This window comes from Argopecten irradians, chromosome 2 (assembly GCF_041381155.1).
Source record: "Argopecten irradians isolate NY chromosome 2, Ai_NY, whole genome shotgun sequence".
Classification (NCBI taxonomy): Eukaryota; Metazoa; Mollusca; class Bivalvia; order Pectinida; family Pectinidae; genus Argopecten; species Argopecten irradians.
The window spans coordinates 1,617,740-1,632,820 of record NC_091135.1 but is presented as its reverse complement, the minus strand read 5'-3'; the positions used below and the strand labels follow the sequence as shown (position 1 = coordinate 1,632,820).

General features: G+C 37.6%; 1 protein-coding gene across 2 annotated transcripts in view; it reads left to right on the top strand.

Moving 5' to 3' along the window:
- LOC138314065 (heparan sulfate glucosamine 3-O-sulfotransferase 5-like) overlaps positions 1–15,081 on the top strand; it is a 106,500-nt gene that overhangs the window by 38,094 nt on the left and 53,325 nt on the right. The window contains exon 2 of one of the 2 annotated variants that reach the window (XM_069254258.1): positions 6,661–6,712. The exons of the other annotated variant lie outside the window; for it this stretch is intronic. The gene's annotated coding sequence lies outside the window, so the exon portion shown is untranslated. The remainder of the gene's footprint in view (positions 1–6,660; positions 6,713–15,081) is intronic. 2 annotated transcript variants of the gene reach the window in all.

Sequence of the window (15,081 nt, the reverse complement as noted above, 5' to 3'; positions counted from 1 at the left end):
TCGACTTGCTCATCTCGACTTCATCCCATGGTTTAGTTTTTATATGATAGACAATTGTCGATCGAGAGTTCTGCTACTGCTGATTTCAGCTTTTAGACAACACAACAGCAAATGGGAACAATTACTCAAACGAAAGAACAGATAATCAACATTTGAGGTTCGAATAATTCAATTAAAAGTCGCGTAATTGTGGCAGATTGTAGCTTTAAGCCTACTAATGAAGTGCAATTACTGTCAAGGTCAACCTTGGGGATTATATAGAAACTTGTCTTTGTTGTGGAGAGTTTGCTTTCTGTGTCAGCGTTTGATTGCATTCTGTTGGTTATGTATAGTGGTCTTATTCATTTAACACGTGGATGCATCAAAACATCACATTGTACGTATACAGCCATGAACGTAACGGAATATGACATTGTACAGACTGGGCATCCGTGTCCGTAACATTTTTAAGTCGCCTGACCATCGGCCATGGTGACCTATTGCGATAGTCTTTTTCCGTCGTCGTCCGTCGTGCGTCGTTCGTCGTCCGTTTAAATTTCATTGTGAACGCGATAACTTGAGTAAATGTAAAGCGAGCTTAATGAAACTTTGTATGTAGACTAACATTGGAAAGATCTCGGACGACTTCGAAAATGAGCTTGATTCAACAGTAATTTATGGAGTTATTGCCCTTTGCACTAATAATTACTGTTGGACCTTGTGAATGCTATAATTTGAGTAAATATAATCCGAGCTTAATGAAACTTTGTGTGTAGACTAACATTGGAACGATCTCGGCCGAGTTTGAAAATCAGAATGATTCAACTCTAATTTACAGAGCTATTGCCCTTTGCTCTAATAATTACTATTGGATCTTGTGAAAGCGATAACTTTAGTAAATATGAACCAAGCTTAATGAATTTTTGTGTGTAGACTAACATTGGAAAGATCTCGAACGATTTCGGAAATCAGCTTGATTCAATTGTAACTTACGGAGTTATTGCCCTTTGCAATGATAATTATTGAATCTTGTGAACATGATAACTTGAGTAAATAAGATGCGAGCTTAATGAAACTTTGTATATAGACTATACATTGGAAATATCTTGAACAAATTTTAAAATAAGCTTGATTCAACTCTAACTTATTTACGGAGTTATTGCCCTTTGGAATAATAATTATTGAACCTTATGAACACGGTATTGTGCACCAAGCTTAATGAAACTTTGTATGTAGACCTATTAGATGTATGTTCCTATTTCGTGAACAAAAGACGGCAGTTGGCTAGTAAATTACATAACTAATTTGTAACAAGTATCAGGTGACCGTTAAGGCCCATGGGCCTCTTGTTTAATTTTACAAAATTGAATTTACCCAGTAATTGTCTGTATACTGAAAGTAAGAGTGGCCTGAGTTTCATTTGGTTGTCACGGTATAGAATCATCATTGCATTACCAGTCACAGCTGGGCCTATTTCAACAGTGTTAATTAGTTCCAATAGTTTATTTAGGTTTCTCAGAAACAATGAGGTAATTCTATTTCATGTAATGAAAGTCTGTCTGTGTTATGTTTTAGAATATGTGTAGGCGTTGTTGTGGAGTTTCGGGTATAGGTTGTATAAACGGGTGTAGGCCTTTTACTAGAAATGTACAAGATAAAATAATTTCAGATATCATCGTCTGATTATTATGTCGACACTACACAGAACATGTCACACATATCAACAGTGACCGATGTTATCTAACGCCACAATTAGGTGGTTTCAGAAGGAGGCAATATGAATTAAGTTGTAAAACTTTGCAATGTATTACTCACAGGGGCGTAGGAAGCGGGGGTGGGGGTGGGGGGCAAGGAGGCAACTGCACCCCCCGTTCCCAAGGACGAGGGGGCAAACATGTCTTTTTGCCCCCCCCCCCCCCATTTTCGCCGACTGAAATTTTTTAAAGATGCTTATTTGAAAAAAAGGCCCTTCTGCACATTTTTCGTACTTCATTCTAGAAAATTTTCCGCTGCGCGGCGCATTTCCTAAAAATGTCCATCAAGGAATTCTATGTACTATTTAAAAAATGTCTCTTAAAAGATCAATCTGTTTATGTCTTAGCGAGACAATTAATTCATTTTTATGTCACACAACAATGTGCCGATGGTGTGAAGCCGGTGTATTCAGATCGAGTAGGGTTGCATAATGTTATGACGACACAATTATCATTTGGTCACCTGAGACGGTGACCTATTCTAATGGCCTTTTGTCCGTCGTCGTGCGTCGTGCGTCGTCCGTCGTATGTCCGTAAACAATTTACATTTTCGACTTCTTCTCCAACACTGCTGAGGCAATTTCAATAAAATTTTGCACAAACTTTCTGAGGCATAAGGCCAATCAAAATTGTGAATTATATGGTCCCCATCCCCCCATGGAGCTATGGGAGGGGCCAAAAGGCGTAAAATTGACTAAAATTTCAAAAATCTTCTTCTCCACTCACAGATGTGATGGAATTGAATACTCTTCATAGATAGAAAGGTCCTAAGGTCCTTTACAAAAACTGTGAATTATATGACCCTAGGATCTCAGGTTTCCTCCTGGGGAGGGGGTTAAGTTTACTATAGTTTATATAGGGAAAACACATTTTTGAGTATTATTTGATCATTTGTAATAGGATAGTCAAATATTGTTACAATTATCAGTATGAGATGGCCATTGAATTCTATTAACATTTTCCATGACTGACTCCCAGGGGCCTTAGGGGCGGGGTCAAAAGAGGTCAAATAGGCTATAACTTCAAAAATCTTCTTCTGAAATTCTGGAAATGGTAGAATCATATACTCTTCATAGATGTAAAGGTCTTGAGGTCCTTTACAAAAATTGTGAATTATATGACCCTGGGATCTCACGTTTTTCCCTGGGGAGGGGGTCAAGTTTACTATAGTTTATATAGGGAAAACACATTTATGAGCATTTTTTGCTCAATTTTCATAGGAAATGAGTCAAACTTGTTTAGAATTATTAGCCTGAGATAACATTTTAATATTATATCTATATCGGTCCTGGTCAACCCCGTCGGGGCAGAGGGGCGGGGGCAAATAGGCTAAAACTTTTAAAATCTGCTTCTTAAATGCTGGAAATGGTAGAATCAAATATTCGTCATAGAAGGACAGGTCTTAAGGTATGTTATGAAAATTGTGAATTATATGACCCTTGGGTCTCAGGTTTCCCCCAGGGGAGGGGGTTAAGTTTACTGTAGTTTATATAGGGAACACACATTTTTGAGCATTATTTAGTCACTGTAATAGGAAATTAGTCAATTGTAGTCAGAATTATCCCTATGTGATGGCCTTTGAGTCTTATTACCATATTTTCCATGACTGATCCCCAGGGGTCTAAGGGGCGGGGCCAAAACGGGTCAAATAGGCTAAAACTTCAAAAATCTTCTTTTGAAATTCTGGAACTGGTAGAATCAAATACTCTGCATAGATGGAAAGGTCTTAAAGTCCTTTACAAAAATTGTGAATAATATGACCCTGGGGTCTCATGTTTCCCTCTGGGGAGGGGGTCAAGTTTACTTTAGTTTATATAGGAACAACACATTTATGAACATTATTTGCTTATTTTTTATAAGAAATCAGTCAAACTGGGTTAGAATTATTATTCTGAGATAGCATTTTAACATCATATCTATATTGGTCCTGGCCGACCCCCAGGGGCCAGAGGGGCGGAGCCAAAAGGGGGTCAAAATGGTAGTTTCAAAAATCTTCTTTTCTAATTCACAGATGTGATGGAACCAGATACTCTTGATAGATTGGAAAGTCTTAAGGCCCTTTACAAAAATTTGTGAATTTCATGGCCCTGGGATCTCAGATTTTCCCCTGGGGAGGGGGTCAAATTTACTATAGTTTATATAGGAAAAACACATTTAGTAACATTATTTGCTTAGTTTTCATAGGATATTAGTCAATCTGGGTTAGAATTATTAGCCTGAGATAGCATTTTAACATCATATCCATATTGGTCCTGGCCGACCCCCAGGGGCCAGAGGGGTGGGGCCAAAATGGGTCAAAATGGATAACATTTAAAAAATCTTTCTTCTGAATTCACAGATTTGATGGAACCAAATAATCTTCATAGATTAAAAAGTCAAATTTATAAAATCACTGACTGACTTCATGGGGCTGATGGGCAAATATATAGTGTTTATATGCATGTCTTTGTTTCATTCTGTATCTGAACTCAGGTGACCGTTAAGGCCCATGGGCCTCTTGTTTCTAAATGCAGGTAGCTTTTAATCGAAAAATTACCATATTAAGAACGCTTTATAATTATTAAAATACATCGTAAAACTCATCTCAGCCATTCTAAATCGTATTTTTTTCCCGGGGAGACCCCCGGACCACCTAACACCAAATTATCGCGCCTTTGGGCGCTCGCAAATTCATCAAAATGCATCGTAAAACTCATCTAAGCCATTCAATCGTAACATTTTTTCCCGGGGGAGGCCCGGACCCCCCCAAACACTAAAATCTCGCGCTTTCGGGCCCTCGCAAAATTATCCAAATACATTGTAAAACTCATCTCAGCCATTCTAAATTACAATATTTGTTTCTCGGGGGTCACCCTCAGACCCCCAAAACACCTAAATATCGCGCCTTCGGCGCTCACACGCTAATTTGGCCAATTTGCGTATTCGTTAATTTCCTTTTAGCGACCCCACTGTCTGTAAATGTAGGATTAAATTTAATGATATATGAAAAATGTACATAAAGCATATATGGTTGGGAGTTGAATTAACCCCCTCCTGTAGGTGCGGCGGCGCAAAATATTGAAGACCTCCCCCCCCCTCCCATTACGTTTCATCTTCCTACGCCACTGACTCGTCATAAATAAATGCTACCTTTTTAGGTCATCTGACCCAAAGGGTCAGGATGACCTATAGTCATCATGCACCGTCCGTCGTCGTCCGCCGTGCGCCGTGCGCCGTGCGCCGTGCGTAAACTTTTCATTCAAACAACTTCTTCTCAATAACCGTAAGGCCCAAAGTACTCATATTTGGCCTGTAGCATGCTGGGATGAAGGGCTATCAAAGTTGTGAAAATAAATGACCTTGACATACTTTAAAGGTCACAGGGGTCAAATAGGCTGAAATCTTTGAACGACTTCTTCTAACTAACCAAAAGGTCCAGGGTACTCATATTTGGCCTGTAGCATGCTGGGATGAAGGGCTATCAAAGTTGTGAAAATAAATTACCTTGACCAACTATCAAGGTCACAGGGTTCAAATAGGCTAAAATCTTTGAACAACTTCTAACTAACCAAAAGGTCTAGGGTACTCATATTTGGCCTGTAGCATGCTGGGATGAAGGGCTACAAAAGTTGTGAAACTTAATGACCTTGACTTATTGTCAAGGTCATAGGAGTCAAATAGACTAAAATCTTTGAATGACTTCTTCTAACTAATCGAAAGGTTCAGGGTACTCATATTTGGCCTGTAGCATGCTGGGATGAAGGGCTACCAAAGTATTGAAAATTAATGACCTTGATGTTCTTTCAAGGTTACAGGGGTCAAATAGGCTAAATTCTTTGAACGATTTTTGTTAACTAACCCAAAATCCAGGATACTCATATTTTGCTGGTGGCAAGCTGGGATGCAGGGTTACCATAGTTATAAAAATGAATGACTTTGACCTTCTTTCAAGGTCACGGGTCAATTAAGCTAAAATCTTGAATTTTGAACTTCTTCTGAAGTTCTATCAGTGTGATTAAGCTGAAACCTGCATGAAATGATCCTGACATGGTCCCGACCAAGTGTTGTTATATTTTATGTCGATCCAAAATCCAAGATGGCTGCAACAGATGATCCAAGATGGCTGCCACATATGCCATCTTGAAAACACATTTTGAACTTCTTCTCAAGTTCTACCAGTGCAATTTAACTGAAGGTTGAAACATGGAATGCGGCTGATATGATCTTGTCAAAGTGTTGTTATATCTCTGGTTGATCCCAGATTGGAAATGGCTACCATGACTTCATATCTAATTATTTTCCTATACAGCTATTGCCAAGATAGTCAGATGACCGTTAAGGCCCTTGGGCCTCTTGTTTTATAAAACGTTCCGTAGTGTATCATCTTACAGGATCTAGCATGCTTACATAGTATATTTTGTATGTAATATTTGAAAGTTGAAATATATTAGACACGGAATCAAGTAATTTATCAGTAAGTATATATCATTATATTTGGTTTTATGATACATGTATTTAATGGATGTATGCATGAGCTTAAATCGAGGAAATACGCGTCATCCTTAAAACTTCGTGTTTTAACTTTAAAACTACATGTAGCCATATGAACGCAGTTCAGCAAGCGAAATAATTATACATCATATTCGATGTGTTGTATTCACGTTATCAATAAGTAAATGAGTCATGAGGGATTTAATTGATGTTTCCGTTTTACGACTTTATTTCCTATCCTTGACGATTTCCTGTGTGACGCTCCAGAAGGAATTCGTTTGTCAGTCATATCAGGGAACTTTACATAATATTCAGTTCATCACGTTGTTTTTAAGAATAAATTCCTCGTGTTAATTTCATCAAGCGTCGTTCACTGTAAGTATTTAAGACGATTTCCTGTGTGTTTTAATTCTGATAATTTGACGTTTATAATATATATATATATATGTTTTTGCAGATACAATGGAAGTTTAACCGAGAGCTCTAGACAATAGGAAGAGACCCACCTTGTAAGTACTTCTTATTATTTTTTGATTGTGTGTTTACGAATAGTGGGTGTCTCAGTTATTCTTTACTTGTGGGTAGGTAGTGATTGTACTTGACGTCATGTATTTGCGAGCGCAACGTCATGCTTTTCAGAGAAAACGAGTGATCTCCCACAGGGTTCTTTGTGATCCTCCAATCACACTAGATTGCCTTTCGTAGTATTTCTAATCTCCCCTAGGCTTCACTGCGAAAATAAAAAGACAGGTCAGGGCCATCATTAAGGTGGTGATTTTGACAAAGTGCGTTCCGATTGGTCAATTCAATCAACAAATCGTTGACGTCATTTTAGACTTCCTCCAGTTTACAGTGGCTACATGTTGGAAATGAAGTTTCGGTATTATTAAGGAAGCAATCAGCATTGAAAAAGCATAATCCAGGAAATATATAATAATTGTACCGGAAAACCCCGAGTGCCTGACATAATAATAAGTGAACCGGAAAACCCCGAGTGCCTGACACCGGAAAACCCCGAGTGCCTGACATAATAATAAGTGTACCGGAAAACCCCGAGTGCCTGACATAATAATAAGTGTACCGGAAAACCCAGAGTGCCTGATATAATAATAAGTGTATACCGAAAACCCTCTGCTGCTGCAAATTAACAATTTTGTGATTGACCATCCAATACACAACTTATGGTGTATGCTCAAATGTAGTCATTTTCTATGGAATTATGTTCATAGATTACCATTTCATTGAAGACTAGAGATAATCTTTTCCAAAAAATAAATGTTGGTATTTTTTTCGAAATATTTAAAGACACGTTGTACATTTTGTATTTTCGGACCGAAGTCTAGCGAAGAGTAGAATTACGGCAAATTACACAATCTAGAATGAATAATGATATCACACACCCGTATACACCTACCCGCAAGAGGGAAACTCTGAATAGAAAAACCTTAATCTTACACACTGTAGGCATTTTTACGTATACGTAAGTCTCATGATTACGTCACATACGTATGCGTCCCTAATAATGTGCTTGAGAGGCCTTACAACCAAGGCATGATTGCCATATCAAAAATACAAGATACAAGATAAACGATATAGTCTAGAACACCGTACGCTTATAATAGTTGTTGTAAATATTGAATTGATGTGGTATGTCTTTTTGTTATTGTATATATTGAATTGATGTGGAATGTCTTTTTGTTATTATAAGGTTAATTGATGGAGACAAATTCTTTCTTTTTACACTCACGTTATGTTTCTGAGATGTCAGTTCTACTGTTTACTTGACTCCGTCATATCAAAAACAAAGCGTATGTGTTATGAGCTCCTTGTAGGAATCCTATTTGTCACGCCTATCTACATCTCCTCGCACGTCTTGGCTACGTTTGGAACAAATGTTGACACACACAACGTGTGTTTACATATGCAGTACCATACGATGGCTAAAAAACAGATAGAAAACTATACAACTGTACATATATAATTATTTTCTCTCTCTCTGGTGTAACTGCATGGCTAGTCATCCTATTGACCGGAAATAAAGATAGCGATACCTTGACCAGCGGTCATTGTTGACACTTAATATCATAGTCCTTTGTGGAAGTTGTCAATTTAAACAAGAAACATTATATGGATGTATTGTGTTATCTGTGGCCCTGGAGACATGTAATAATTATAAGTACATGTAGTTACCTAAAGCTTCGATAACCTGTTTTATACCTGAGGGCTGAACCTGTCTTCAATAATTAATCATGACGTAAAAGGTACTATGTCTAGATACATTACTCAAATTAGACCTTTTGTTATTTGTTTAATGTCATTTGTGAAATATCTTAATATCCCAGACGTACACTATAGCTTGGAACACACTGTTTGTGGAGCTGTTAAATCACTTTTGATTTCGGTTCTTTATCGCTCCAACTTGGCTGCATTTGCGGTAAGTGATATATATATATATGTACCTGCTAGTTGTTGCTTACATTCATTTGAATTTCTCACTTAAAACATATTTTCGAATGCTACTGAATAGTAGATAAGTAAAAGGGCATCACTTGTTCATGACGTCATCACAACACGACGCAGCAATATATATATATATTATTAGATAAATCGGATTGCAATCAGATCGCGACATAAGACAATGTAACGACAATAGCGACGCTATCTTTCATCACTTAGTCAACGATTATCACGTTATATTTTCTAATGAATACATATATATCTTGTGAATTTAGAGAGCAATGATTAGTTACATATTTATGTTAGGACGTCAGGCTCTGATAGTAGCTGTGTACGGTGTCTACTGTTAGGACGTCAGACTCTGATAGTAGCTGTGTACGGTGTTTACTGTTAGGACGTCAGACTCTGATAGTAGCTGTGTACAGTGTTACTGTTAGGACGTCAGACTCTGATAGTAGCTGTGTAGGGTGTTTACTGTTAGGACGTCAGACTCTGATAGTAGCTGTGTACGGTGTTTACTGTTAGGACGTCAGACTCTGAGAGTAGCTATGTACGGTGTTACTATTAGGACGTCAGACTCTGATAGTAGTTGTGTACGGTGTTACTGTCAGGACGTCAGACTCTGATAGTAGTTGTGTACGGTGTTAGGACGTCAGACTCTGATAGTAGCTGTGTACGGTGTTTAATGTTAGGGCGTCGGAATCTGAAAGTAGCTGTGTACGGTGTTACTGTTAGGACGGCAGACTCTGATAGTAGCTGTTTACGGTGTTACTGTTAGGACGTCAGACTCTGATAGTAGCTGTGTAGGGTGTTTAATGTTAGGGCGTCGGAATCTGATAGTAGCTGTGTACGGTGTAAACTAGTAGGACGTCAGACTCTGATAGTAGCTGTGTACGGTGTTACTGTTAGGACGTCAGACTCTAATAGTAGCTGTGTAGGGTGTTTACTGTTAGGACGTCAGACTATGATAGTAGCTGTGTACAGTGTCACTGTCAGGATGCAGACTCTGATAATAGTTGTGTACGGTGTTAACTATTAGGACGTCAGACTCTGATAGTATCTGTGTACGGTGTTACTGTTAGGACGTCAGACTCTGATAGTAGCTGTGTAAGGTGTCTAATGTTAGGACGTCAGACTCTGATAGTAGCTGTGTAGGGTGTTTACTGTTAGGACGTCATACTCTGATACTAGCTGTGTACGATGTTACTGTTTGGACGTCAGACTCTGATAGTAGCTGTATACGGTGTTTCCTGTAAGGACGTCAGACTCTGATAGTAGCAGTGTACGGTGTTACTGTTAGGACGGCAGACTCTGATAGTAGCTGTATACGGTGTTTACTTTTAGGACGTCGGACTCTGATAGTAGCTGTGTACGATGTTTACTGTTAGGACGTCGGTCTCTGATAGTAGCTGTATACGGTGTTTACATGTACTATCGTTTGGAGTTTGAAACGTTGTACTGTACCGTTCCAGCTTGTCCCTCTGTAGCTCCTAGTGCATTCCTTCTGGTCTGTTATAAATATTTGTTACATATAGTGGAACGTTCGAAAATCTGGTCTTGTCTGGCCGAAATCATACATTTCTCTTTTTTGCACACAGTGTTATCTTTTTTTGTGTGACTTGTTTGTTTCCATCTTGTCTTGCCAAATTGACGTTATGGTACTGTTTTGGCCTTGTTTGACCTGTGTGGTGCTCTTACTCATGTCTGGGCGTCGAGAATTTTATTTATTTATACACAACACCTCTTAGCATGAAGCCAACGTCTGCAGCTCACATCAGGTTAATAAGGTACAATGTATATGTACATACATTGTATGTTACAATTTTAACGGACAGTTTATAGGAGGTGTGTTGTCGTATACAAAAATTTTTTTGTCTCTCAAAATAAGTAAAGTCCATTTTAGTGCGTGCATTGTTAAATCGCCTAATTATGCGCGCATATATCAAATGTCAGATTGTCACGTTGTACATTTGGTGCATGTAAAACTGTCAGATCATGTACAGTATCACATCACTGGTGAATGTAGTCGTGATGGATTACCTCATGGACACAAACTGCGACAAGTTTACTTGTGTATGTCATAGAACTGTTTATAATCAAATCGTTTTATAGGTATGTTTAGCACAGTAATGATCTTAGCTGCGATGACGTAGCTCTGAACGACGAACGGAAGACTTCTGAAAGATGGTTGTCGTCAGAGCTACGATTCCGTCCCATTGACCGTATGATAAAAATCATGGAATGGTGACGATATAGATGATGGTTGTGATGATGATTTATGATGATGATATGAGTAAGATGTTTGAGATTGAGTGTGATAGCGATATTGAATGTGAATAAGAATGAAATTATTAAGCTATGTGCAGTATATTGCACATGAAAAAGAAATAACAATAGACTATAAAATTTAAGTCGCAAAAATTATTACTGGCTTACTTTCATAGGTAACTGTTTCAGCTATATATTAGGAAACGTTTGGTTTTGGTTTTATTAGTTTAACGTCCTATTAACAGCAAGGGTTATTAAATGACGTGCATGGTTTGTTGGTGGAGGAAAGCCGGAGTACCCGGAGAAAAACCATCGTCCAGCGGTCAGTAACTTTCAACTGCCATACATGGGATTTGAACCCGCATCCCAGAGATGGAGGGCTTGCGGAAATATGTCGGGACATCATAACCACTCGCCCACCCGAACCGAGCCTTGAGACCCTTTCTTAGAGACGCAAATGAAAACATACAGTTTAGTCTACAAAATCGAGAATAATTTTAACTATGATTTAAGAACTAACAGCAATTATGGAATTCCTCTTCACAGACTTTCTCTAACTAAATCTTCTTTTATACATTCTTATATGCATGTATGTGGAATAACTTGGATGAAGCGACTAGATCATTATCTTCATAAGCAACTTAAAAAAAGTGTGTCATGTAATTTTGATGAAAACGATCCAGCCTACTACAATTTTTGGTGACACGAATACAAATTTTGTACATGCAAAGTTAAGACATCGGTGCAGTCAGTTAAACTTGTTTCGTGTAAACCACATCAACAGTCTAAATGGGATATGTGGTCATAAGTGTAAGAGTGCCTATCATTTTTCCTCAATGTTATAAACATTTGAATGGCAGAATTATTTTATTAGATACATGTAACTTAAGAAACTTGAATGTTGATATAAATTTGAAAATTTCACTACGCGGTAGCTTGCTATATTCTGATCATATAATTCAAAGTATTTTCAGACACATGCATAAATTTATAAAGTCCAGCAATAAATAAGAACCAGGTCTGTTTGTCAGTACTGTAGATTTATTCATTCAGCTAGACAATGACCACAGTCATCTGTAAATAAAGATACAAACAATCAATCATTAATGCAAAATAATAGATTGACATAATCAATAAAGCACATGTTTATCTGTCCCTGTAAGTGCACTTATAATGCTACAAATGAAACATACCTATCAGTCCATTTATTATAGCGTCACACTAGCACATGGCAGTCTCCGATTGTAAGCGGATGTTGTCCGTGATTATCTAATAATGAAACCGGCACGCTTGTGCCATCCGGAAACTAATTATACGCATAGTCAAAGGGCGATAATCCTCTAAGCAAAAGATTTGGTTTTATAAAAAATGTAAATTTTGTATTTAATGTTATTAATATTGTCAATATCTATTGTCTCTTGTTTCATTATTGTATGTTACGAGAAGGCTTTTCAAAGTTGTAATAATTTTTGCCAGATTTTTTTGTCTATTGAATTGACAATGAAATATGTTTAATCCAAAACTTTTCAAGTTTCACAGCATTCCTATCTTTTACTATCCAGATGGCGACGTATCTATGTAAATATATATGTACGTATTATCGGGATTTATTCTATATTCGCTGACGTTATATGTCATCTGACAAAAAAGATATGTATATTGATCAGACAAACGTTATTTATGCAATTTTACACCTCATTTATTATCTTTATGATAATTAGCGATATTGAGGTCACTATGAGCCTTACACCTCGTTTGCTATGAGCCGTAAACCCGCCAAATAAAATATAAGCTATGAGCCGTACACCACCGATATTTTACATTGCTCCCATAACATAAATAGATGGGGCTAAGAAGTATGTTCTTATGAATCTACCCTTATATATCATATTAGAGTAATGTAGCACTAAAATATGTACCAACATCTCTTCGAACGACAGGCGATTTACGTCGGTACCTCCCTTGGTGTGGTGGCATGTTTATATCTAGTAATTGTTTTTGATGCTGTGAAACAGCATTCTTAGGTACGCTCGACGAGTCTGTGCACATAAGAACAATGAAACCACTCCACGATGAAAATTAAAAGTTGTTTTGTTCATTTCACTAGATGGTATGAAAAATAAAACCCCAATATTCAAAACCGCAGTCATTGAATTTGTACATACATATACACCATGGATGGAGTGTTTTAAGTGTTCCGTTGGGACTCTATGATATTGGTATAACTCCGAGATAGTAGTCTCCCGAAAATCACGAACAACGCCTTCTTCGCTGTTTTCCTCCGCGGCAGACTTTCGGTGGATTATGGATTGTGTATGTTTATTTAAATTTTACGTAATTCATGCTACTGATCGATTACTGTAATCAAATGTTTTGAAGGTTACTACAAAAGAAAGTTCTTATATCGCTTATAACGTTTTTTGTGTTGGTTGCATTGACGAACTATATCCGATGATACACTGTACTATTGCGCAGTAAAAGTTAATAGTTTTGAGTATGTGTCTGTCACTGGGAGTTGTGTCTTTTGTTTATCGACAACTGCGTTATATTGAAAGGGGAAAGGTACAAAATTTATCAACATAAACTTACAAAATATAATGATGATATAGATCTATATATGTACGAGCATTTTAAAGTGACAAATAAACTTATATTGCCGTGTAATGTACGGTAGCCTTATGAAGACTTGCTAAAGTCCGATGTATTATATGAAGTTTTTTTGATGTTAGCGTTCTTATGAATTCAAAAGAAATTTTAGTGGTGTAAGTAACCAAATAATGTACCTTTTACTTGACAAAAGTATATGGCCATGTTTCATCATGAGTCAAAAGTCGACAAAGCACAACTCACGGTATAATGTTCTGCACGATAATATCTCGCCCAGTTACTGTTAGGCTTACGAAGACTTGCTAAAAGTCCGGTACATTACATGAAGTCATGATGTTAACGGCTAGCGATCTTGTGAGTTTAAAAGAAATCCGAGTGATATACGTAATGAAATAATGTACCTTTTATTCGGCAAAGGGATCTCTTGTTTTTAACATGAAACAGTCATGGTTTCCGGTAAATCAAACGTGGCGACGTATTTGAACAGAATTATGAGTGTGTTGAGTTTGCCTTCAATTTTACCACTAATAGTTGATGAAATATTATAATCGAAAGGTTTGTGAATTGAATATTGGTTATAGTTGTCAGAACAACACAGTTAAATATGTATATTATCCGAAAATATACATATATTTTATCAGCCGCAAAGTGCCCGATGTGGATCACATCGGGGCTTATCCACATCGGGGCTTGCAACACTATCGGAAACGGGTCGGAATTCATACCCTGCCGGGAACAGAGTGGAAGCAGGGTATGATTATTCGTTCTATAATGATCTGTGTATGAGATTCTACGACATCATATGAGAGAAGAATGCAGAATGCTATTGTAACAACAATATGTAAGTATGGGACACCGTTTGTTATTCTGCTCTGTTATCATGGCTATACTAAAGATAATCTACTGAACATCCGCGTTTCCAATCTCGTGGAGGTGGCACCTAAAACAATACAATGGATGATGTTAAGCATATTTCATCTGATCATACCGTGCCTTTTATTCCCCAATAGCCATTCATGGAGCGTTAATCGCTGAAGGGAGAGAGAATCAATGGAAATAAGTTAATAAGTTCAATAATTGATTAACTCGCGGGAACGTTTGTCTAACTGTATACTGTGCTAACGGTCTAAATGATGTGCCAGTGTTGATCAATTAATGTGATTTGTCGTTCATAATTGATGATAACGAATTGGGATTAGCGTTACTAGTGACGAAGAATGAATCTGAGCTGATCAAAGTTCCCTAGTTAGTAGCTTCAAGGAACGCCTTTAGGAATTTATAGAATCCATCAATCCGTGTATGTTGACGATTTGACATGCACGGAACCATCTTCTAATCTAGTAACAGCGATACACGTGCATCCAGCTCCGGTGAACATGTGGATTCAGAAATCTTAGACCTGAAATCCATTTAATGTACATACATGGTGTAATGTGATATTCAAACTTTTATGGAACCAGCCTAAATCTGGGTGTCCAAATACTCAGTTTCCGTTATCCTGCTTTGACATAGACAATTATAAATCTTCCTCTCAACGCACAAGTCA